This window comes from Rhinopithecus bieti, unplaced genomic scaffold, assembly GCF_001698545.2.
Source record: "Rhinopithecus bieti isolate Rb0 unplaced genomic scaffold, ASM169854v2 scaffold_14700, whole genome shotgun sequence".
NCBI classification, from domain to species: Eukaryota; Metazoa; Chordata; class Mammalia; order Primates; family Cercopithecidae; genus Rhinopithecus; species Rhinopithecus bieti.
Window position 1 is genome coordinate 1,976,754 of NW_016808194.1, and position 26,408 is coordinate 2,003,161.

Genomic DNA, 26,408 nt, shown 5'->3' on the forward strand with positions numbered 1-26,408 from the left:
TTTTTTGAGACCGAGTTTTGCTCTTGTTGCCCAGGCTGGAGTGCAATGGTATGATCTCAGCTCACTGCAACTTCCACCTCCTGGATTCAAGGAATTCTCCTGCCTCAGCCTCCCAAGTAGCTGGGATTACAGGCATGTACCACCACGCCTGGCTAATTTTTTGTATTTAGTAGAAACAGGGTTTCACCATGTTAGTCAGGCTAGTCTTGAACTCCTGAGCTGAGGTGATCCACCTGCCTCAGCCTCCCAAAGTGCTGGGATTACAGGTATGCACCGCCATGCCTGGTCACTAAAGTTTTTTTAAACACTAGAAAATGGTAAAAGTAAAAGGGCCCTGATAAAGAGCATTCCCAGCCCCCACTTTTTTAGTGAATTAAAATCAAGTGAAAAATAAACAGAGTTAGAAATATCAGCTTTATTATTGCTGAAACCTAGATTAGAGTAAGAGGTTTTTCTAGTTGGGCAGCCAGGTGTCCTTTCTAATGCTATACCCCAGGCTTAAACTTACCCTTTAGTCATGGCTCATGTTGGACAACTCCAGCTTCCCCTACAGGGAAGAGTTAGACCCCCTTTCTACTAGCACAGGACCAGGGTGAGGCAAGCCAGGCACTAGGACAAGAATTTAAGGAGGGCTGAGTAAGTGCAGGGCTGGCCTATAGCTGTTTGATTTGCACATTAGAAGCAAGAGGAAGGCACTGAACCAAGATTTCTAATTCTTTCTCCCAACCTCACTGCGACAAAGGGAAGAGGAGTGAGTGTGGATAGGAGAAGAGTCTTAGTGTTCACATGGCAGAAGTCCTCTCCCCAGAAACATTAGAATGAGAAAATGTTTCTAATAATAACTGCTCTTAGTATTTGCTATTCATACTTTATTAGGTATGTTTTTACATACATAGTATAGACACTGGTCTATAGCGTTTCTCTTTAGTTTATGGCGTCCCTTAACCCACTTTAGTGCATAATGACTGTCTTAGCTTGGGTTGCTAAAACAAAGGACCATAGACTGAGTGACTTTACAATCAACAAGAATTTATTTCTGACAGTTCTGGAGGCTGGAAGTCCGAGATCAGGGTGCCAGCAAGGTTGGATTCTGGTGAGGACTCTCTTTTGGGTGGCAGACTGCCACCTTCTGGTGTCCTCACATGGTGGAAAGAAGGTGACAGAGCTTTCTGGGGTCCCTTTTTTTTTTTGAGATGGAGTCTCACTCTGTCGGAGTATAGTGGCATGATCTCGACTCACTGCAACCTCCGCCTCATGTGTTCAAGTGATTCTCCTGCCTCAGCCTCCTGAGTAGCTGGGACTACAAGCACGTGCCACCACGCCCAGCTAATTTTTTGTATTTTTAGTAGAGCTGGGGTTTCACTGTGTTAGCTTGGATGGTCTCGATCTCCTGATTTCGTGATCCACCCTCCTCCGCCTTCCAAAGTGCTGGGATTACAGGCGTGAGCCACTGCGCCGGCTCACTGCAAGCTCTGCCTCCCGGGTTCACGCCATTTTCCTGCCTCAGCCTCCCGAATAGCTGGGACTACAGGTACCCGCCACCGCGCCTGGCTAATTGTTTTTTTTTTTTTTAGTAGAGACGGCGTTTCACCGTGGCCTCAATTTCCTGACCTCGTGATCCGCCCGCCTCGGCCTCCCAAAGTGCTGGGATTACAGGCGTGAGCCACCGCGGCCAGCCTTGGGGTCCCTTTTATAATGGCAATAATCCCACTCATTAGGGCACCATCTTCATGACTTATTACCTCCCAAAGGCCTCGCCTCCTACAGGCATCAGATTGGGAGTATTTTAATATGCAAATTTAGGGGGGACATAAACATTCAGTTAATTCAGACCCACCTTTTTAATGGTTACAGGGTAGTTTATTGTATGGTTTTATCATAATTTATTTAATTAAATGTATTGGTGGGTAATTTTTTCCATTGTTTAATCAATATAAGTAAAAAGTGAAGAACAACCTTTTGGTTAGGAGTGTGAATTATGGAACCCTACTGCACTGAATGAACCCTGGACTCTGCTAGTTAGTAGCTTACCTTTTTGTGCCTTAGTTTTTTCATCTTTATTATGAAAACATTATTACATATCTTACAGGGTTTCTGTGAAGATTAAAAGAGTTAATAATATGTACAAAGTTTAGAAATGCCTGGCCCAGATCAAGCATTCAATCAATGTTAGCAGCACACAACAACAATTGAAATGAATAGGCCAAAGAGTGAACACATTTTTAAGGCCCTTGTTATATATTATGAAAAACTCATAGAGAAGAGTTTTATGTAATATACACAGTAGGACACCACTTTTCAAACATTTTCACCGAAGTTTCCAGATGATGGGAAAGACTAAACGTACACTTCCAAAGAAGATGGAGAGACAGTGATCCTTAAGCCTGCCATAAAATTTTTTCAAGTCTCAACTTTTATAAAAATTAATGAGAATATGCATTCTGTTCCTTAGGAATTTGTGTCTATTTTGATTTTTAAAAATTTCAAATGAATCACAGAGAAAAGAAATTGCAAGCTGTTCTCTAAAATTTTCTATTAAAACTGACCCTCTAGAAAGATGGTTCCAAGTCCCTCTTGACCCACTACTGTGTACCCCAGTGTGTTACACTAGAAACTGTGGTTTTTGAACTTTGGAGCAACTTAAATAGATGTTTATAAATTTTAATCTGGTGTATAAGGTGGACTTCAGAGTACAGACTTTATAAATGGGTACCTCACCTCCAGCTTTGTAGGGCTGGAAACTCAGTACATGTGTATGCATGCGTATGTGTGTATTTGCTTAAATTGTCAGTTTAGTAATTCTATCTCATTTACTCCTTACTCCATACATTTGGAAATTCACCCATTCTTGCTTAATTTCTCATAGTTAAATACTGAATTAAATAAGTTTTTGTAAAAAACATGTGGTAATATACAAATTTGGGGCTGAGGGGGTCCAGTGAGCAGTTGTCATCAAGAGTCTGCTGGATTAGGTAAGCAGCCTCCCTACAGAACTGTAGTTAAGGTATTTATTACACTTATACAACTCACAGTTGAATTACACTAAGATTATGTCCAAAGTGAAGACATGTTTGTATACTGGGAGTGTCCAAGAAAAGATGAAACATTCAGAAATTCAGGCTGATGGGCGCAAATAGAACAAAAGAGATAAAATGTCAGAGAAAAAAAGATAATATACTACAGGTAGAAGCCAGAGAAAAGATTTTGGCAAGACTTGCATCAATATGGATTACCCTAGTGCAGATTCAGCATCAAGTTAGCAGAGAGGGGTAGGATTAGTGATCCAGGGATGTTTATGGTGATAACATGATCTAAATCTTTATTGGTATACTACATCCATTTATAATTTTTATTTAAGTTTACTCTATTTGAAATGGCAAAAAGCCAGATTTGAGTTATTTTCTGCCTTTATTTTGCTTTTTTTGGCCATCTATCTTCACATTATAAGATTCACAAATTTATATTTATAATTCTTTTAAAATTTGTGAGCAGACATTGCAGTTGTTGGCTTCTCTTTCAAGCCATCTAAACTAGGACCTGAGATAAGGATTTCTTATATCCCTGTGAACTGATAAATTAATTCTTACCTACCAGTGAGTGCTCCAAGGGAACTAGTATATAATAGGTACTGATGAAACATTTTCTAAAATAAATAAATGAGTTTTTTATTTTATATTAGAGAAAAATAAAATTCCATTATAAGATTTTCTACTTCCATGATGAGTCTATGTTTATATTAATGCGTTTTTTGGCTGAATGTTAACCCTAAGTAATTTAAAATAATTCAAGTTTAGTCATTAATGCAATAGCCATTACAATTATATCTGGAAATAAAAATTTACAAAATGTGTTTATTTCTAGAGACTAAGCCTGAAGTATCTCCTTTTAGTTCTTCAGCACCTTTTAGAACTAATTCCCATTTTCTTATTTAATCTGTTTCTATTAATACCATATTCTTGGTAAATTAAGTTCACCTAGAATGATCAAAGCTTGATCACTAGTTGGTCTATTGTATAATATGTCTTTGAGTGATTATTGAATAATTACTTCCATAGAAACACAAAATAAATAATTAAACACATCTGTGTTCTATTAAAAGTCCACAAGTTATAGGCCCTTCTTCCTGATATTAGTAAATAATATGATCAATAAGAATGTCTCTTCAGNAAAAAAAGAGTGTCTCTTGAACAGGAAAAAACACTTTAGACTCTAAATGACTAATAAATTACGTTTAAACAGCTTTGGTAGCACTGGGATTTCAGGTCAAAAAACCAGAAAAACTTAATAGTGATTTCATTAAGAAAATAATTTTTAATTAATTTTAGCACCAATAGTAAGGATCAAAGAAAATACAGATTTCAAAATATAATGGATTACTATTGAGATTAAATAAACATTTACTTAGTACCGTGTGACATACTTTCTTATAAATTGACTTATTTTAGCTATAAAACAACTCGCGATGACTAAATACTGGTTTAGGTAAAAGTGCGCCTCTACAACAGCCAGCTATTTGGTTGTTTGCAAAACTTGATTTTTTGCAAGCCTTGGTTCCACTCATGATTGTAATTATGTTTTTGCCTAGAACACTGAAAGATGCAATTTAAGGAATTGTTATTTAGGACCTAAATACATATTTAGGACCTCATGGAAACCACAAATTCTAAAGGTTAGATTTAATGAAACTAAGAGTGTTAGTACCATGGGAAGATTAAAGAGACAGTCCAGGGCCAGTCTGTGGAATGTATTGAGCCAAATAGTTGGATCTTTAAATTGACAGTACTCCACTGAAGGTATTTTAGACAGAAAATACCATAACTATCTTATGACAGTGTTTCCCACAATGTGTTCCATTGCAAGCTAGTACACATTACTTTGTAAAATAGTTACATGATCAGTGATGTTTTGGAAATTGTGTTAAATAGGTTGTTTTTTTGTTTGTTTAATGCAGAAATTCTGTATTCTTATAACCTAGCATTGTAACTGTCTAAGAATGGGCTATAGTATGAGACTTTTCCCAAGCTTACTTGTCCATGAAACATGTTCTTCTTGAATTTGCTACTTGCATCCAGGAACACATTTTGGCAAACATTGTATTATTGAGATTAATTTGGTGGTGTTACATAGGAAGGATGAGTGAGTTGACCAGGTTTGAAAGAATGGAGACTGGGAGGGGTGAGATCAATGAGATGCCTGCTCTAATAGTCCAGGACAAGAGAATGAGAGTTAGCAATGGGAATGGAAAGGAAGAAGACATAATTAGATTTGTCATCTAACTGCATGGAATGGAGAAAATTAAACAGGCAGATAGGATTAAGAAGAAGAAGACAAGTTGGACAGAAAAAATGAATTGATTGGAAGAAATTTGGGCTTGTGGCAGCAGAGAAGTTTATTTAGCTATTAGAAATAGGAGTCTGGAGATTTGGAAGTCACCTGCATAGCAGTGATAATTGAAAGTAGTGGAGTATATGAGATCATTTGGGAAAAAAGGAGAGAAGAGCTTTGAAAACTCACCCAGATCTATAATATATGTGGAACATCTATGCATGGAGAGAAATTCTCATAAATTTGGTGCCGAGTTTCATGCCCAGTGTCTTAATCCTAAAAATGGATTAAGGAAACTATGTTTCAACGTTGAAATTCTACTTAAACAGCTGATCAATCAAATCATAATTTACATAAATCAAATTATTTAAACATTTAAATGTTCATTTAACTTTCCTAAACATTTCAGTTATCACCAGTCTAACATATCAGCTTCTTTCACACGCTTCAAGCATTTAAAAACTGGTAAATACTAATACTACTTACTTCTATGAATATAAAACTTATTTTATTTTATTTTATTTTATTTTATTTTATTTTATTTTTTTTCTTTTTCTTTTTTTTTTTTTTGAGACGGAGTCTCGCTCTGTCACCCAAGCTGGAGTGCACTGGCCAGATCTCAGCTCACTGCAAGCTCTGCCTCCCGGGGTTGAGACATTCTCCTGCCTCAGCCTCCTCAGTAGCTGGGACTACAGGCGCCCGCCACCTCGCCCGGCTAGTTTTTTGTATTTTTTAGTAGAGACGGGATTTCACCGTGTTAGCCAGGATGGTCTCGATCTCCTGACCTTGTGATCCGCCCGCCTCGGCCTCCCAAAGTGCTGGGATTACAGGCTTGAGCCACCGCACCCGGCCTATAAAACTTATTTTATACATTCAAAAGCATTGATTCTGTGGATTTAATTCATTTCTTCATAATTGTATTTTTTCCCTAGGGTTATAGTAATACTTATTTTATGTTTTCCTGGGGCTACAGTCTATTGCCAGACACTAAATGAAAAAAATATTGCCTCACACTAGCCATGGTTTCAGCTTATTGGTTAGACCAATTGATTCTTTTTTCCCTTTTTTTTTGTTGTGAACAATTTTTTTTTTTAACATAAGCAAAAGTAGAGGGAATAATATAGTAACTCCCATTACCTATCATTCAGTGTCTATAATTACCAGTAGATTGCTAATCTGATTTAATTTATACCTCCTCACCTATCCACTGGCTGTGTTTTGTTTTGTTTTGTTTTGTTTTGTTTTCCAGCTTTATTGGGATATAGTTTTCATACCACAAAACTTATCCACTGAATTTTTTTATAATTCAAACCTTTTTGGGAAGTGTATAGAGTTGTGGAACCATTACTATAATCCAGTTTTAAAATATTTCAGCACCCCAAAAGATTCAACCAATAAACAGTGTGAGACAAACAAGAACATTTGACCCATATGTATGAAATAAGCATTCAGTGGAAATTGTCTCTGAGTAGACATTGAAGACAAAGACTTTAATGCACCCATTGTCCATATTTTCAAAGAATGAAAGGAAACTGTATTTCTAGAATTGAGGGAAAGTATGACAATGATGCAATAAATTGAGAATCTCAATAAAGATAAATAATAATAATAAAAAAAAAACAAATCCAAAGTTTGGAGTTAAAAAATACAATAACTGGCCGGGTGCAGTGGCTCACCCCTGTAATCCCAGCACTTTGGGAGGCCTAGGCAGGCGGATCATGAGGTCAGGAGATAGATCGAGTCCATCCTGGCTAACAGGGTGAAACCCCATCTCTACTAAAAACACAGAAAATTAGCTGGACGTGGTGGTGGGTGCCTGTAGTCCTAGCTACTTGGGAGGCTGAAGCAGGAGAATAGGTGAACCAGGGAGGCGGAGCTTGCAGTGAGCCAAGATTGCGCCACTGCACTCCAGTCTAGGGGACAGAGTGAGATTCCATTTAAAAAATAAAATAAAATAAACAATAACTAAAATGAAAAGTTCCCTAGAGGGCCTCAATAACAGATTTCAGATGGCAGGAAAAAGAATCAGTCAACTTTAAGTTAGAGCAATAGAAATTGTTCAATATGAACAGAGAAAAAAAAACAAGAGTGAAGAGAAATAAACAGAGCCTTGAAAACCTATCAAAAAACAATTGAAGAAGTAATAGCTGAAAATATTCAGCACTCTGAATATATCACTTCAGGGGTTTTGAGACATATATTTCACTTCCTTCTGACCTCCATTGTTTACAATGATAAATTAGCTGCTAATTGTATTTCTTTTCCCCTTTTTTCCCCTTTATGAATAGATTTGTTGTTTTTCTCTTTATTATTCTCTTTGAATAATTTGACTAGGGTGTTGTCTAGGTGTGTATCTCTTTGTTTTTATTTTGTTTATATTTAGCTTCTTGGATATATAATCTTAAAAAATAAAATAAAATTTTGAATGAATAGGTATTGGATTTTGTCAAATGCTTTTTTTGATTTATTGATAGGGTCATGTAATTTTTCTCCTTTAACCGGTTGATGTGATGGATTATGTTAATTGATCTTTGAATGTTGAACCAGCCTCGCCAACCTGCAATAAATTCTACTTGGTCATGGTGTATATTTCTCATTATACATTGTTGGATTCAATTTGCTAGTATTTTGTTGAGGATTTTTGCATCTTACATTCCTGAGAAATGTTGATCCATAGTTTTCTTTTCTTGTAATGTCTTTGTCTGCTTTTGGTATTTGGGTAATGATGGCCTCATATAATGAATTATGAAGTATTCACTCTGCTTCTATCTTCTAAAAGAGATTGTAGAGAATTGGTATAGTTTCTTCCTTAAATGTTTGGTGGTATTCACCAGTGAACCTATGTGAGTCTAGTGCTTTTTGTGCCTAGTGCTTTTTCTGAGCCTAGTGCTTTTGTTTTGGAAGGTTGTTAATTATTGATTCAATTTCTTTAACAGATATAGACCTATTCACATGGTCTATTTCTTCTTGTGTGAGTTTTTGGAGATTGTGTCTTTTGAAGTATTAGTATTAATACACTTTATCTAGGTTTTCAAATTTATGGGCTTGTTTGTAGTAGTTCATTATTTTTTTTTAATGTCCATGGGATCTATAGATGTTTCCTCTTTTACTTATGATATGAGTAATTTGTGTCCTCTCTTTTCTTAGTTGATCTGTCTAGAGACTTATTGATTGTACTCATCTTCTCAAAGAACCAACTTTTGGTAATTTGGAAATTCAGTAATTTTCTCTTGACTGCCTGTTTTTAATTTTATTGATTTCTGATATAATTTTTATTATTTCCTTCTGTTTACTGTGGATTTCATTTGCTCTTCTTTGCTAGTTTCCAAAGTAGAAGTTTATATTATTGATTTTAGAGTGTACCTTTTTCTAACCATGCATTTAATACCATAAATTTCCCATTAAGCATTGCTTTTGCTGCATCCCACAAATTTTGATAAATTGTGTTTTCATTTTCATTTAGTTCAAAATACTGTTAATTTCTCTTGAGATTTCTTCTTTGATCCATGTGCTATGTAGACGTTTGTTGTTCAATTGCCATGTGTTTCTTAATTTTCCAGTCATCTTTCTGTTATCGATTTTTAATTCAATTCTATTGTGGCCTAAACTTTGACATTATGTGATTTCTCTTCTTTTAAATTTGTTAAGGCATATTGTATGACACAGAATGTGGTCCACCTTTATGAATATTCTATGTGAGCTTGAGAAAAATGTGTATTTTACAGTTGATGGAATGAGTCTATAGATATCAACTATATTTTGTTGATGATGTTTTGAGTTCAACTATGTCCTTACTGAATTTCTGCCTGCTGGATCTGTCCATTTCTGATAGAGGAGTATTGAAGTCTTTAACTATAATAGCGGATTCACCTATTTATCCATGCAGTTCTACAAGTTTTTGCTTTACATATTTTGATGCTCTGTTGATAGGCACATACCTGTTGAGGATTGTTAGGTCTTCCTGAAGAATTGACCACTTTATTATTATGTAATGCCTCTCTTTCTCCCTGATAACTTTCCTTACTCTGAAGTCAGCTTTATCTGAAATACAGCTACTCTCTCTATTGATTGTTAGTACTGTATATATTTCTCCATCCATTTATTTCTAATCTACATGTGTCTTTATAAAGTGAGATTCTTGTATTAATTATTTTATTTAATTATTCTATTTATTCTGACAGTCTTTGTCTTTTAATTGGCATATTTAGATCATTGATATTTAAAGTGATTGCTCATATCGTTGGATTGATCTCTACCATACCCATTACTGCTTTCTGTTTGCTGCCCTTGTTCTTTGTTCCTATTTCTGTCTTTCACTTTTTTCTGCCTTTTGTGAGCATTTTATATTATTTCATTTTCTCTTCCCTTTTAGCATATCAGTTATACTTCTTCTTAAACAATTTTTGATAGTTATCCTGGATATTGCAGTATGTATTTACAATTGATCCATGCCCACTTTCAAATGATACTATAACACTTCATGGGTAGTCAGAGTACCTTATAATAACCATTCTAATTTCCTCCTCCTGTTCATCATATCTCTGCTGCATTTATTTCACTCATAAGGAAGCATATACACACATACATAACTGAATATATTGTTGCTATGATTATTTTGAACAAACTGCTCCTACATCAATTAAGAATAAGAAAAATAAAAGTTTTTATTTAACTTTCATTTATTTCTTCACAGATACTCTTCTTTATGTAGATCTGAGTGTCTGACCTACATCATTTTCTTTCTTTCTAAATAACTTTTTATCATTTCTTGCAAGGCAAATATACTGGCAACAGATTCTTTCAATTTCTGTTTGCCTGAGAGAGTCTTTATTTTTTTCTTCATTTTGAAGGATAATTTCACAGTGTACAAAATGCTAGGAAGATGGCTTCTTTTCTTCTCAACACTTTAAATATTTCATTCTACTCTGTTCTTGCTCACATGGTTTCTGAAGAGAAGTCAGAGGTAATTGTTATTTTTACTCCTATATAGGTAAGCTATATTTTTCCTCTAGGCATAGGGTTTTTTCCTGTTTTATTTTTGTTGTCATTTATCTGCTTGGTGCTCTCTGAGCTTCCTGGATGTGCAGTTTGGTGCCTGATATTGGTTTATGGAAAATATTGTCATTATTGCTTCAAATATTTTTTCTTTCTTTCCAGTTTTCTGCTCCTTTTGGTATTCCCATTATAAGTATGTTATGCTTTTGGTAGTTGTTCCTCTGTTCTTGGGTGTTCTGTTCTGCTGTTGGTTTTTTTTTTCAATTTTTTTCTCTCTGCTTTTCAGTTTTTGAAGTTTCTATTGAGATATATTCAAGATCCGAGATTCTTTTCTCAGCTGTGCTGTGTCCATTCTACTAATGAGCTCATCAAAGGAATTCTTCTTTTCTGATATAGTGTTTTCTATGTATAAGATTTCTTTTTGATTCTTTCTTGGAAATTATGTTGTCTATCTGTTCTTGCATGCTGTCTACTTTAACCATTACCATGTTTAGCATATTCATCATAGTTTGTTAAATTCCCTGTCTGATAATTCCAAAATCCCTGCCATATCTGCGGCTAGTTCTGATGCTTGCTGTGCTTCCTCAACTTTTATTTTGTTGGCCTTTAGTATACCTTGTATTGTTTTTTTTTTTCATAGCTGGATATAACTACTAGGTAAAAAGTACTGCTGTAAATTGCCCTTTAGTAATGTGGCGGTAAGGTGTGGGGGAGGGAATGTGTTCTAGAGTCTTTGATTAGGTCTCAATCTTTTAATAAGCCTGTATCTGTGCACTGTAAACTTCACAAGTGCATCACAGTTCTGTTTTTTCTTTTACTATTTTCTTTATTTTACCCTCGCAGATGGTATAGAATTGCTATAGTGGGCTAGAGCTTGATATTTTCCTCCCTCCAGGTAAGTTAGGTTCTGAGAAAAGCCTAGTAGATTAGATTATAGTTAAGTAGTTTCTCTAATAATAGGATCTGAGGGCGGACCTTATTAAGAACAGAATTATATGATGTATTTCACATATGGCTACTTTCTGCTCACCTTGCTGGAAACATGAGAGCTTTGTCTCCATTATTCTCTGTGACAACCCAGTAGAGCCACTATAGGTAAAACTCACAAAAGTGTGCCCCCACCTTCAAGACTGGGTGCCCCTGGAGTTTTTAACTCTCAGGCTTTTCCACATTCGTCTCCAGCAATTTGTCAATTACAGTTCAGGTTTTTCTACCTTGGAAATGGTTGCTGCAGAGGTTTGTGTTCATGGGTTTCTTCTTTGGTAGGTTGTGATTCTCTGTATTTGCCCATTTTTCCAATTTTAGGGGCAGTGGTTTGCCCTGTGGCCCTACTTTTCTTATGGATCTAACCTCTTAGATCCATTGCTGATTTTCAGTTTGTTCAGCTTTTACTTGTTAGGATGGAGTGGTGATTTCCAAGCTCTTTGTATGCTGGACTGGAAACTGGAAGTCCATTTTCCAATTTTAAATAAAACTTCCTTAGTTTTGTGCTTAATCTGTTTTGATTCAAGATATGAGTGATGTTTTAACAATAACTGAAAATGGAAATGATTTTCAAGTTGCTTTTGCTCTGAAAATTTAGATATACAGAAAAGTAGAGAGAAGACCACAACTAACACTCATGTCTATTGCCTACAAATGGCATTTATCGGCCGGGCGCGGTGGCTCAAGCCTGTAATCCCAGCACTTTGGGAGGCCGAGACGGGCGGATCACGAGGTCAGGAGTTCAAGACCATCCTGGCTAACACGGTGAAACCCTGTCTCTACTAAAAAATACAAAAAAAGCTAGTCGGGCGAGGTGGCTGGCGCCTGTAGTCCCAGCTACTCGGGAGGCTGAGGCAGGAGCATGGCGTAAACCCGGGAGGCGGAGCTTGCCGTGGGCTGAGATCCGGCCACTGCACTCCAGCCTGGGCGACAGAGCGAGACTCCGTCTCAAAAAAAAAAAAAAAAAAAAAAAAAAAGAAATGGCATTTATCAAGCTTTTACCATATTATTTTAGTTTTCCTTTTTTTGTTATTGTTTTTCTTGTTGAGGTATTTTAAATAAATCCCTTGGTACTTCATCTGTCATACTTTAGTACAAGTGAGTATCTCTAATCCAAAATACTTGGGACCAGAAGTGTTTTGTATTTCAGATTTTTTTATTTTGGAATATTTGCATATCATAATGAACTATCTCAGGAATGGGACCGAAGCCTGAACATGAAATTCATTTATGTTTCATACATATATCTTATACACATAACCTGAAGGTAATTTTATACAATATTTTAAATAATTGTGTTCTGTTCGTATATACTGAATCATCAGAAAACAAAGGTTTCACTGTCTCATTTCAGTGCCCCAAAAGTTTTGGATTTTGGAGCATTTGGGGTTTCAGATGTTCAGATTAGTGACACTCAACCTATATGCATCTCCAGAAAACATGGACATTTTCCTGTAACTACCATGCCATTATCAAATCTAACAATATTAACATTTCTTTGATTTTTATCTAATAACCAGTCCTTATTCAATTTTCCTCAGGTGCTTCAAAATATGTGGTTCTCTTTTTTCAGTTGATTTGTTCAAATCAGAATCTAAACAAAGCCAGTAACTGATTTTGGGAAAATCTTATTCTTTGGAAAAAGCATTTTGAGAAATACATGTTTGAAAACGTTTACACTGTTATATGATTTTGTGCAGAAAATAATGTAAGCATTCCACACTTTTAAAATCTCACATCTCTCTCCACTCTTAACATGCTGGAAGTGCATTTGACTCTCTATTGTTCTACCATAGATATCTTTGACTGCCTTCTGGGAATGCCTGCTGTGGCCAGATGCAGAGGGTTTGCCCTTCTTCCCGTCTTTAAGTGGGAAAAGCTTGCCTTCTGGGCTGAGTTCTTCCAGATTTTCCTTATTACCACCTGTCATATTAAATGTTTATTCACATATTTTGTCTCTTATTACTTAGAAGCCATTTCCTTATAGTTATTTTTAGTTCTTACTGTTTAGTATCACATGGCACCTGAGATTCTAAGCTACCACTTGGGACAAAATGCTGCTTTTTGAAGACTGAAGAAAAAACTCAACTGCTTCATGTCTTTTCGTTGAATTATAACTCAAAATATACAGAACACCACTCTATTCAATAATTTGTAAGTAATTATCTCATTTGATTCTCACAGTCTTCTGTGTTCCCAAAGTATAGCAGTAAAATGCCAGTGGGAAGACACAGAACGGAAGAAAGCTAGCAGAGGAGGAGAATATTTGATTGGGGTAATTAACATCTCAGTCAATTCAGGTTTCTGATGTGGTTTCTATCTGAAAGTGTAATTTGGAAAATACCTGACATGAGAGTACGTGACTTCTAAAATTGTACCTAATGTAGACTAAACACCATCAAACTTATTAGATGGGGATTTGACTTCTTAATGTAGGTACAACCTTAGATAAACTCATTTTAATACTCTTAGTGTTATACACAACCCACTTTAGAGAACCCTAGTTCCATTATAATTAATTATTTATTGAAACTCATCTGTGTACTTACCTCTGAATAGCTATAAATGAAAACCTAGTCCTTCCCTAGGGCCCTTCTGAGCTAAATTCTGTTGGTTAATGTTCTGGTATTATTGGACAATGGATTGATCTGCAGCTCAGAAAAATTCTCTGAAGTTTACATTAATTATGAAAACCATGAAAAGTGATCTTTTATATTTGCTCTAAGCAAAAGTTAGAATCAATTGTTTTTTAAGTACCAAATATGGTTGATGGTAAATCTCTCAGGTAACACTTCAGAGTATTAGTACATGGGTAAACTCCGTTGGTGTATTGATTAATGATTAGATTAAAGATTAAATCTGTCACTTGCTTCACAAAGGACAATCCCCACTAATATCAGTGCTGATGCTTTCAATGTTCACAACAGGCAGGGCCACCAACGAAGTTTTAAGCAGTGTTGTCACTGCTATCAAGTAAATCACTCAATGCTCATGTTTTGCTAACTTTGAATGTTCTCATTGCCTGCCAGCCACAGCTAATGCTCTGGGGCTTTGCTACTGGAACTCAGGTCTGGCAGCAACTTTGGCATCACCTAGTTGCTCACGGAGGCCACCAAGACCTGTTGAATCAGAATTTGAATCTGTATTTTTAACAAGATCCCTAGGTGGTTCATAGACACATCTAAGTCTGAGAGACATTGTACTTAGTCCATTAGAGAATTGTTAGAGCTATGAGAGCCAAGAGGTTCTTCTCTCTATATAGATAGAAAACAAGGTCCCAGAGGGCTCAAGAGATCTGTCCAGTTATAATCAAGCAGGTTACTGGCAGAGATAGAGTCAGGTCAGGCTCTGTCCCACATGTTGGTGACATCTGTTGTCTCTCAGCAGACCATCCCCAATCTGTCTGTAGCAATCTTGGCATTGTCTCTCTCTTAGGGACATCCAATCTGTACTGCCAGTCCAAAGCAGGTTTCTTGCACCTCTCTACCTTGCCTCCACTTACAGGGAATGTGACTCAAGATGGGTCAATTAGCTTCTCACCCTGGGTCATGCAATCTTGAGTGAAGACACACAGGGATGCAAGGTGCCTGGAGTTGAATCATCTCATGGCAGCACTACAGAGGAAGACCCATGGGCTCTTTCCTATTGCTGCCCCAGGAGAAGAGCTGCTTCCTGTGATAGCAGAGTTGTCCAGCACTTCCTTCTATTCCATTCCTTAGAAATAACCACTATCAATTCTTTCTTTATAAAAAATCCCTACTCCTTTCAGAATTTCCAGGCATAAACCAGGGTATGTGCCTTTATAAATTATGTAAATTTCCTCATCCAACAGACACTTTTCTGCATCTTGTTTATTCCCTTAGTGTAGGTCGTAGTTCCTTGTGGAGAGTTCAGAATCTTGGATTTTAGAGCTGTAATACAGTGCACACAGCAAATGTCATACAATACTACTAGTGGGGTCTAGGGTAGCACCTTATAATTAAACACATTAACTTTTTTTGCAACTAGAAGATATGAGTATTCTATTATCTAACACCAAGTTAGATAAATTAATACTTTACATATTCTCATGTCAGGTCAGTATTTGATGCCAAGTGAGTGTAGGATTGGCCATGTTTTGCCACTAATTAAGTTTCTTAAAAAAAAGTAATTTCTAGAGTATTTTGGATTTGGGAATTGTGTATAAGAAATTATGGAACATATAACACATCCTGAAGATATGATTTTCAAATCAGTACTTACAGATCTACCTGAATATTTTTCACTTCTGCAGACATATTCTATTATATGGATGCAACATAATTCATTTAACCAGTCTTCTATTGATAGACATTTAGAATTTTCCAATGTCTGGTCTTACATATAATGTTGTACTGATTATCCTTGTGTGTCTATTTTAATATACTTGTACAAATATAAACAACAATTTAAATGTATGAGTAGGGCCAATTTGAGGAAAAATGTTTCTCATTTACTGGTTGCGATTGATTTCTCCCAAGTGAAAGACATTTATGTAGAAAATTCTAAATCCAGTGGTGGAAAATATCCTGGTATTGTGGAAAGAACTCATTGCTGAGAGTCAGAACCCATGTTCTAGTTCAGTCTACACCATTTAACATAAAGCAATTCCAGTTTTTTGTGTATCACTTTCTCAGTCCATAAAATAAAGAATTATATCAATCAATACGATTTCCACTGAACAGGTACTGTTTTAGGTGCTAAAAAAATAGCTGTGACCCCAAATACACAATAATCCCTACCCACATGGAACCTACATTTTAATGAAAAAGAATAACAATAAACATGATAACCAAGTAAACATTTAGTATGTTAGATAGTAATAAGTGTTAAGGAAAAAAAGAGGAAACAAGGCAGGAAAAAGTAATAGGATAGATCAGGAAGGAGAATTAAAATTTGGACATTAGGGTCAGAGAAAACTTCACTCAAAATATCTGCACAGAGCCTGAATGAAGCAGAGAAACTATCCACGCAGATATGTGAGGATGAACAGGCCAGGCAGCAGAACCAGCAAGTGCCAAGATGCTAAGGCAAGATCATTCCAGGAATGCTCAAGAAGTTCCAAAGGCCAGTGTGGCTAACAATATGGGGTGGGGAAGAAGAAGGAGGTGAACTTAGAGAGACAGCAGGGAGCCGATGAAAGGACTTTATAGGTTTCAGTAAGGAATTTGGCCTGTAGTCTGTGTGAGATATGAAGTCCTTGGAGGATTGCACACACAAGAGGAATGTGATCTGGTTAACAGTTTCAAAGGGCCTCTGTGTTTTCAAACTACACTAAAAGGGGGCAAGGGCAAAGTAGGGACACTAGGTTGGAAGCTATTGAGCCGATCCAGACAAATGATAATGGTGGAAAGTGTTGAATGGTAGGAAATGGCTACATTCTGGATATAATCTGAAGATAAACTTAATAGGAGTCATTGATGGATTTAATACAGGATGTGAGAGTAAAAGGATTTAACGATGACTCTGGAGTTTGTTGTCTAAGCAACTGAAAGAATGGAGTTGTATCAAGTAAGATGGGAAGCAGACTGCTTGGCTTTGGATATATCGAGTTTGAGATGTCTACTAGATATTCTAGTAAAAATGTCCTATCCAAGTTGACACTTGGATAGAGATGAGCATGGAGTTTAAGGGGGAGTGGTCTAGGTTGGAGACATAAATTCGGCAGCCATCAATGTGTAGATGGAATTTAAAGCTTTGAGACTGGATGGGATCACACAGGGAGTGAGTACAGTCAGAATGAGAGGTCTGGACTGAATCTGGAGGAATTTCAACAATTAGGAGTCAAAGAGATAAGGAGGAGGGAGCAAGATTCAGTGGGAATGGACAGAGAGGGAGGAGGAAGTCAGGAGAGCATGGTATCCTGGAAGCCAAGTGAAGACAATGTTTTCAGGAGGAGAGTGGAAACGCTGTTGCCAGGTCAGGTTAGGAGAGAAATTTGGCATCAGAGGGTCACTGTGAACCTAAGAACAATTCAGTGGAGTGGTGGAGATGACAGACTGACTGTGGTGGGTTCGAAAGAGATGGGAGGAGAGAAATGGAGGATGGTGAATGTTGCAACTCTCCTAGGTAGTTTTTGTGAACATGTGTAACAGAAAAGAAAAGCAGTGGAACCCGATGGGGGCAGGTGGCACCAAGGCAAATCTTTGTTTTTTTAAATTGGAGAATGAATGTCATGTTTATATGCTAATGCAAGTGATTCAATAGAGAGGGAAAACAGGGATGCTACAAGAGAGAGGGAAGGCTTTTTGGAGCACATCAACTGAGCAAATGGAAGGGGATGGGATCTGGTGCAGAAGTGGGGATCTGGCCTCATCTAAACTCTTCTATAGTAATGGGAGAGACTCTAGTAGGCAGGAAATGTGGTGGGAACTTGTGGAAGTTCTGTTCTTAGGCTTAAAAAATGGGAGGTTAGGACATTACTGAGAGTAAAGTAGAACTCTGGGGAGGAAAGGAATGAGGCAGAGGGCTGCTGTTTATTATTATTATTTTATTTTATTTTATTTTACTTTTTTTGAGACAGAGTCTTGCTCTGTCACCCAGGCTGGAGTGCCGTGGTGCAATCTCAGCTCACTGAAACCTCCACCTCCTGGATTCAAATAATTCTCCTGCCTTAGCCACCTGAGTAGCTGGGATTACAGGCACATGCCACCACGCCTGGCTAATTTTTGTATTTTTAGTATTTTTAGTAGAGACGGGGTTTCACCATGTTGGTCAGGCTGGTCTCAAACTCCTGACCCCGCGATCCACCTGCCTTGGCCTCCCAAAGTGCTGGGATTACAGGCGTGAGCCACCACACCTGGCCGGTTTATTATTAAAAATATTATTTAATAACTCTGTGCTACTACTTGACAATTAAAACTATGTACATATATTAATTTGATAAAACAAACATTTTTAAAAAATAACAGAGGAGAATGTCTGGACTCAAGGTGCTGGGATTACAGGTGTGAGCCACTGTGCCCGACTCAGTGAGGAACTTCTTTATTTTTCTGAGAATCTCCTTTTTTCTTCCCTCTTTCTATCTAAATTGAACTTATTTTTCAAAATTCAGATCAAATTTTGCTGTCACACTGAAGCTTCTTTTGACCAATCCAGTTCTCAGTTATCTTTTCCTCTTTTTCTTTACTTCTCTTTATACTTGGAGAGATAAAAAGCCCAAGTATATTGTTGGAAATAGTGAAAGGGCGTTTAGGTGTTATATGTTTGGAAGAATTTGTCTGTGTAAGGCTCTCTGTGAATTTTTATAGAGCAGCTTAGAAGGGAAAAGGAAGTTTTCAATAGAAAACTTGTACTAAATATCAGGGCATTAGTATTTTTAGAATACAATACTAAAAGTTGGGCTTTTATAAAAGTTGGACTTTAAAAGGAAGTTTTCAATAGAAAACTTGGACTAAATATCAGGATATTTGTATTTTAGTCCTGACTCTGCCACTAGCAGTTTGGCTTCAATCAAGTCATGTAACTTCTTTGTCCCTCAATAACCTCATCTTTAAAATTAATGTCTTCGACTATATAATCCAAGTCTAGACACGATGGCTAAAATGCAAACATTCAGCTGCAATTTAAAGATAGGAACTGTTGGTTGGGGGCTGATTTTGCCTTTGAGAATGTGTGGGATTATGGGTTGGCACTGGACTTTCTGTGCCCCAGACAACATCTGTTGTCGGACCTCTCATCATCCTGTGGAACTGTCATCCCATCCCCAGACCTCTTACCCTGCCCCAAACCACAGAGGCACTGCACTAGCTCTTGCTCATCTAGGTCTCAGTCTTTGTTCTGAGTCGCTTGCCCTGGCCCACCCCTCCTTCATGGTTATCTCAATCTGCATCCTCTCAGCTTTACACTGAATTGCTTTCTCTTTTTTTTTTTTGAAGTTTATTGAGACTTTTATTATGGTCCAATGTACGAGCTATCTTGATAAATGTTTCATGTACACTTGAATATGTTTTCAATATGTTTTCTACTTTTTAAAAAAATTATACTTTAAGTTCTGGGATACAAGTGCAGAATGTGCAGCTTTGTTACGTAGGTATACACGTGCCATGGTGGTTTGCTGCACCCATCAACGTGTCGTCTACATGAGGTATTTCTCCTAATGCTATCCCTCCCTTTGCCTCTCACCCCACAACAGGCCCCGGTGTGTGATAATCCCCTCCCTGTGTCCATGTATTCTCATTGTTTAACTCTCACTTATGAGTGAGAACATGTGGTGTTTGGTTTTCTGTTTCTGTGTTAGTTTGCTGAGAATGATGGTTTCCAGCTTCAACCATGTCTCTGCAAAGGACACGAACTCATCCTTTTTTATGGCTGCATAGTATTCCATGGTGCATATGTGGCACATTTTCTTTATTCAGTCTATCACTGATGGGCATTTGGGTTGGTTCCAAGTCTTTTCTATTGTGAATAGTGCTACAATAAACATACTATTCAGAATCTACAAAGAACTTGAGCAAATTTACAAGAAAAAAACAACCTTATCAAAAGTGGGCAAAGGATATGAACAGACACTTCTCAAAAGAAGACAGTAGAGGCAACCTAAACATGGAGACAGCGGGCTCTGGGACTGGGTAGCCAGCCTCTCTGCTGGAGGCTCTGGGGTCCACAGATGACTGTCTTTTCCTGGTTAAAAGTGGAATTTTCCTTGGTACTATTGATGCAGCAGGAATGCTAGCTGGATTTATTGCAACATTATCATTGGCTAAAAAGAAAAGCCCTGCATGGTTCAATAAGGGAAGCACGGCCATGGCTGCATTACCGGAAAGCAGGTCTTCCCTTGTCTTGCGAGCTCTGGGCTGGGGCTCACTATATGTGTGGTGTGGGGTTGGTGTGATTAGCTTCTCAGTCTGGAAAGTTTTAGGAATTCACAGTGACGTGTAAGAGATATCCTCATTTTAACTGAAGGCTACATCACCAACTTTCTACCCGAGAAGTCGTTTTTCTTTGGGACCCACAATCAAAGGCTTTCCTCCGGCATGAGAAAGGAGTAGCATTCTTGTCTGTCAGTTTTTAGTGCTGAAGTGACTCCCAGTCGTCCCCGACCCCGCTCAAGCTCCTGCTGACTGTCCCAATGTGGGTCTGGCCAGGACTGGCACCAAGGCAGTGGGATCCTTTATAAATAGGCCTCCAGCGCCATACACCAGAAAGCAGGAGCCCCCTTCTGGGATACTGGGAGATGGTGCAGGCAGCCACCGGTAGGCAAAGCACAGCACCCTATCCTTCCCGGCAGGGCCACGGTTCAGAAGATGTAACCTGATTTTCGTCTGTAGTTACTAGAAGCATTTTTCCTTGACATTCATACTAAAAATAGAAAACCAGTAATTCCAGGGATCTGGATTAGCCTCTTAATGATGAGAATACTCTTTGTAAAACTGACTCCAGAAATCACTTGCTAGAGAAGCAGCTCTTCACTGCCTTAGTCTGAGCACCCACGGAAAGCACGTATTGGAGGCGCTGGCAAGACCCACGCAGCCACAGTAGAGGGCCAGGGGCAGGTCGTGCGCACCCGCCATAGAGGGCTTGAAGGTGCTGCCAACGGCTCTCTCGGCGTCTCGACATTCTGGTCAGCAGTTTTTTTCCGTTCTCTCCCTCCACGTTTTGAGTGAGCATCCATGAGTTGGACTGTGCCTGTTGTGTGGGTCAGCCAGAGAGTGAGCTCGGCTGGAGCGAATTTTCTGTGCCTGGGGATGGCCCTGTGTCCCCGTCAGGCTGCGTGCATGCTGCTCAAGGGCGCCTGGCTCTTCACCCCCGTGAGCAAGATGGCGACTGTGAAGAGTGAGCTTATTGAGCGCCTCACTTCGAGGAGCCCTGTCATCACAGTAAGGTCTCCATCATAGGAACTGGATCAGTGGGCATGGCCTGCGCTATCAGCATCTTATTAAAAGGCTTGAGTGATGAACTTGCCTTTGTGGATCTTGATGAAGGCAAACCGAAAGGTGAGACAATGGATCTTCAACATTCAGCCCTTTCATGAAACTGCCAAACATTGTTTGTAGCAAAGATTACCTTGTCATGGCAAACCCCAGCCTAGTGATTATTACAGCAGGGGCATGCCAAGAAAAGGGAGAAACGCGCCTTCATTTAGTCTAGTGAAATGTGACCATCTTCAAGTTAATGATTTCCAGTATTGTCTAGCACAGCCTCCTCTGCAAACTGATTATTGTTTCCAATCCAGTGGATACCTTAACTTACGAAGCCTGGAAGTTGAGTGCGTTTCCTAAAAACCGTGTTATTGGAAGCGGCTGTAATCTGGATACTGCTCGTTTCCTATTCTTGATTGGACAAAAACTTCGTATCCACTCTGAAAGCTGCCATGGATGGATCCTCGGAGAGCATGGAGACTCAAGTGTTCCTGTGTGGAGTGGAGTGAACATAGCTGGTGTCCTTTTGAGGGATCTAATCTCTGATATAGGAACTGATAAAAATCCTGAGCAGTGGAAAAATGTCCACGAAGAAGTGATTGCTAGTGCCTATGAGATTATTAAAGTGAAAAGTTCTACTTCTTGGGCCATTCGCCTATCTGTAGCTGATTTAACAGAAAGTATTTTGAAGAATATTAGGAGAACGCAACCAGTTTCCACCATAATTAAGGACCTCTGTGGAATAAATGAAAAAATATTCCTCAGTATTCCTTCCTTGGAGAGAAGGGTATTACCAGCCTTATAAAGATAAAGCTGACCGCTGAAGAGGAGGCCCATATGAAAATAGTGCAAAACACTGTGGGAAATTCAGAAGGAGCTTCAGCCTTAAAGTTGTCTAAAACTACTATTCCAAAATTATTGAAGAGATCATAGGTACAGGATTATATATCGAAATTTTGAATAAACTTGAATTCCTAAAAGATGGAAACAGGAAAGTGGGTAGAGTGACTTTCCTATTTATTTAGTCTTCTAGCTCTTTTATTTAGCATCCAGGTGCTGGATGATACTTACTTACAGTTTCCAAAGAAAGTGTTTTTGGTACCACTGATGTAGTAGCACTTACCTTGTTATATATATATGTAGTTGGCATTTGGTTCCCAGAAAGCAGGATGTAGGTATTTATTGCGTTCTAGAAATTCTGATTCTTTTCTTTAGATATATGCTATTTCTTCTTGCTGGTTTATTTCTATGTTCATTTGTATGCTGTAAAAAATTGGTAATTTCCTCTACAATGTAAAAAGTATGTACATACAAAAAAAAAGAAGACATTTATGCAGCCAACAAACATATGAAAAAAGCTCAATCATCACTGGTCATTACAGAAATGCAAATCAAAACCACAATGAGATACCATCTCACACCAGTTAGAATGGCAATCATTGAAAGGTCAGGAAACAACAAGTGCTGGAGAGAATATGGAGAAATAGGAACACTTTTATAATGTTGGTGGGAGTGTAAATTAGTTCAACCATTGTGGAAGACAGTGTGGTGATTCCTCAAGGATCTAGAACCAGAAATATCATTTGACCAGCAATCCCATTACTGGATGTATACCCAAAGGATTATAAATCATTGTACTATAAAGACACATGCTTTCTCTTTTTTCTAACTTGCTCTTCAGACTTAATGCTCCATATTACCTTCCTTACTATGAGTTTGTCTCCCCCTAGAAGATAGTCTATGTATTCCAGTTGGCTGTGGACCTGATTCTGCTTGGGGCATGTATTTCTCTTGAATACTTGAATACCATGGGACCCACCCATGTTTTCTGGGACTCAGGCATAAGGCAATCACCTCAATTTTCTATGTCCATGTAATGACTCTGGTGCTGGTGTTATCCTGTTAACTAGATTGTAGTTGTGGTTCTCTGCATGTAAGGATCAATGATTTTTTTCCTGCTGATTCCCCCAACAACCTTATCTAATGTTGAGTTCCTATAAGATGCTTAGAAACTAGTTGCTGATTTGTACATTCCCACTTTTCAGATCCTCACCCAGCTTATCTTTTGTTGGAGGATTTTGTAAAAACAAAAAGGGGAAGAGTAGACACTGCTGAAGGAAAGAACTTAAAAGTCAGGAGCTGCCTTGGTTTCCCCTTTTATTTTCTTCCTCTTGCTTTTGTTATCTCTTCTAAAATAGTAATAGGAGTGTATGACTATCACATACATTTGTTTAAATTGAACTTAAAATATCCATTCTAGGTAATCTGCCTTTAGCCCTTTTCTATCAGGGTACTATATGTTATTATTAATTAATTCCTTATAATTAACTTCATTTATTAATTTCTTATTAAATAATCTCATAATGGAAAAGGAGCACCAATTCCTGGTTGAATAAAGAGGGGAATCACTTTGTTGTCAGGACGGAAACTCATTCAAGCCAGCTTAGGTCAGAAACAAAACATTGGGGAATGTGTTGAATGTCTGAAGTTATCTCTAATAACTGTAGAGTAATAATCATAGAGATATGTCATTTGGTACTGGATCCAGGACCCAGAAAATTTGAATCCAAGGTTACTTGCTTTGTTTTCTTCAGAAGAGTTGATATCTTGGCTCTGCTCCTATCGGTACATCAACTTTATTTTTCCTGGGTCTTACTGTAGATTATCTTACTGTGCTCCGGCCCGCGCATGTTGTTCCCAGCCTCTGCATTTCCAGGTCTCCTAACTCAAGCACTTACCAGCAACTAAGTTCAGTCTAGTTTCTGTGTTCTAATTCTAAATTCCAAGAAGAGATTCTAATTGTCCAGCTTGGTCAGATACAGACCCCCCATCCTGTCAGCAGGGGTTAGGGAATAGAAGAGTCATGTCCTACAAACATGGGTACAAATATGGGCATCAGCATGGGGGAGGTGCTTACCCCTGAAAGTCCCTAAGTGTTGGTGTAGAACAGTTTCTCAATATATACTAGTTGATTTTACTATGTCAGGCTCACAAAGTTTATACAGAATAGACCTTTCCAATCTCCTTAAATTCTTTGTTTTGGAATGTGGCTGATGTCTGAATATAGTATCCAACAAAATAATTAAAGTGCTGTTTGGAGATTTAGCTTGAAGGGCAATCACTTTTTAACTTAATATGTGTCTTAGATCTTGATTTAACTGTCTTTTTTGTGGGGTGAAAATTTGTTTGATCTTGTCTTATCATTAGAAAAGACACAGCATGGGAATTCTATGCATTCCTGTAAAGTTCAAACACATTTCCTTTTGTTGACAGGTAGTAATTTGTATGAGGCAGGCAAAGGAAGAATGGGTTCAAACAAATGATTCAAGTTCACAAATATGCAAATTAATGGATTTTCTAGTTTTTTTTTTTGAAACTTTTACCTTAAGCCCGTCGATTAGTTGTGATTGCTTTGTAACAAGAATCTGGAGGGCATCTGAGGACATCATCACTGATCTGGGGAAACAGGACCTGCTTTGGGGAATTGATCTTACAAGATCGAGGCAGCACTTTCCAACATAAATGTAATGTGAGCCACATATGAAACTTGAAATTTTCTGGTAGCCACGTAAAAAGTTGGTAAAATAAATCAGTAAATTAATTTTAATAATTTTACTGAAACTGATATATTCAAAGTATTATTTCAGCATGTAATCAATATAAAAATCATTAGTGAGATATTTCACACTCTTTTTATATTAAGTCTTTGAAATCTGGTGTGTGTTATATGCTTAGAGCACAACTCAATTCAGATGTTAATTTTTCAATGATTAAAGTGGCAGGTGAGAATTCTACCACTGAACCACCAATGCTTATAATGATTAAAGTGAAATGCAGACCTACCAAAACATAACATTTGTGTTTAATAGAAAAATATTTTATGTTGCCTCAGTTTATTTTAATGCATTTAAATAAAATAAATTCAATTTGTCAATCTGCAGTAACTTTATCGCAAATGATCAGTAGCATTTACTGATTTCCTATTAAATAATCTCATAGTGGACAGTGGCTTGTGGCCATTGTATTGGACAGCACAGTTTTAGAGAATGGGATTCATGAAATTTGAGACCAGAGTTTATCTTTCACCAGTGAAGCTTAACCTAAGAGCGAATTTTGTTATGAATTGGTGTCCACTGTGTCGCTGCTCAAGTATCACTCAGAATTCTGTCTCTGGCCCCTCACTGTTGACAGTGGCTTAGCTGATCTCATCCTCACCACTGCAGCTGGCTCTAGTCATCACTCTGCTGCATTTGTTCTAGCCCAGCCCAGTAGTGGTGGCCCTGCCCACCACTTTGCAGCCCTGAAACTTGTCTGTCTCTTGCTCCAGGCAGACTTTCTTGTAGTCTTGTTCTGCTGGCAATAGTCTTAATGCCCTAATGCTTTAATGACATTACATGAGTTTGGCACAAGTTGCAAACTTGGAGATTATTGTGTTAAAAATAAATGATGAATTGATGGGTGCTGACAAGTTGGTGGGTGCAGCACACCAACATGGCATAAGTATACATATGTAACAAACCTGCACGTTATGCACATGTACCCCAGAACTTAAAGTATAATAAAAAAAAAAAAAACTGAAAACTACTGTAGCAAAAGGACTTGCTTTATTTTGGTTAACCCTGTGTTTTCCAAGCTTAGTTGACCACAAGTCTCTTTTAAAAGAATAACATTGGCCGGGCGCGGTGGCTCAAGCCTGTAATCCCAGCACTTTGGGAGGCCAAGACGGGCGGATCACGAGGTCAGGAGATTGAGACCATCCTGCCTAACACGGTGAAACCCCGTCTCTACTAAAAATAAAAAAACTGAAAACTACTGTAGCAAAAGGACTTGCTTTATTTTGGTTAACCCTGTGTTTTCCAAGCTTAGTTGACCACAAGTCTCTTTTAAAAGAATAACATTAAGTTACTGCAGGAGACCAAAAATATGTCAAAAATATGCATGAAGATACTGTAGGAGACCAAAATATGCCACCCCAAAATATTTCTGTTTGGCGTGAAGGTTATTTTGAGCTGATTAATTTGAGACACTGCAGACACAGGGGAAGCTTTGAAAACAGAGAAGTTGCCCTTTCATAAGGGAAATTTATATTTGTAAAGCAAATCTCTATCAGTAAGGATGTCGCTTTATCTCTACCAAGAAAAGAAGGATGACTAAATCACTGGAGACTCATCAATGAAGAAGGCACTGACTTAAATCTGCATAACTACCCTTGCCCTTTGATATGGT

The 26,408-nt window shown here is 37.8% G+C and overlaps 1 long non-coding RNA gene and 1 pseudogene across 1 annotated transcript in view; one reads left to right on the forward strand and one right to left on the reverse strand.

The window, feature by feature from the left end:
* The window catches only part of LOC108537921 (uncharacterized), a 41,176-nt gene extending 18,667 nt beyond the window's left edge, over positions 1-22,509 (reverse strand). Inside the window, exons 1-2 of the long non-coding RNA XR_001887944.1 lie at positions 22,306-22,509; positions 5,515-5,601 (exon numbers count right to left, since the gene is read on the reverse strand). This is a non-coding gene — a long non-coding RNA (uncharacterized LOC108537921). The remainder of the gene's footprint in view (positions 1-5,514; positions 5,602-22,305) is intronic.
* LOC108537920 (L-lactate dehydrogenase A-like 6B) lies at positions 20,761-22,061 on the forward strand (annotated as a pseudogene).
* Positions 22,510-26,408: the final 3,899 nt, after the last annotated feature.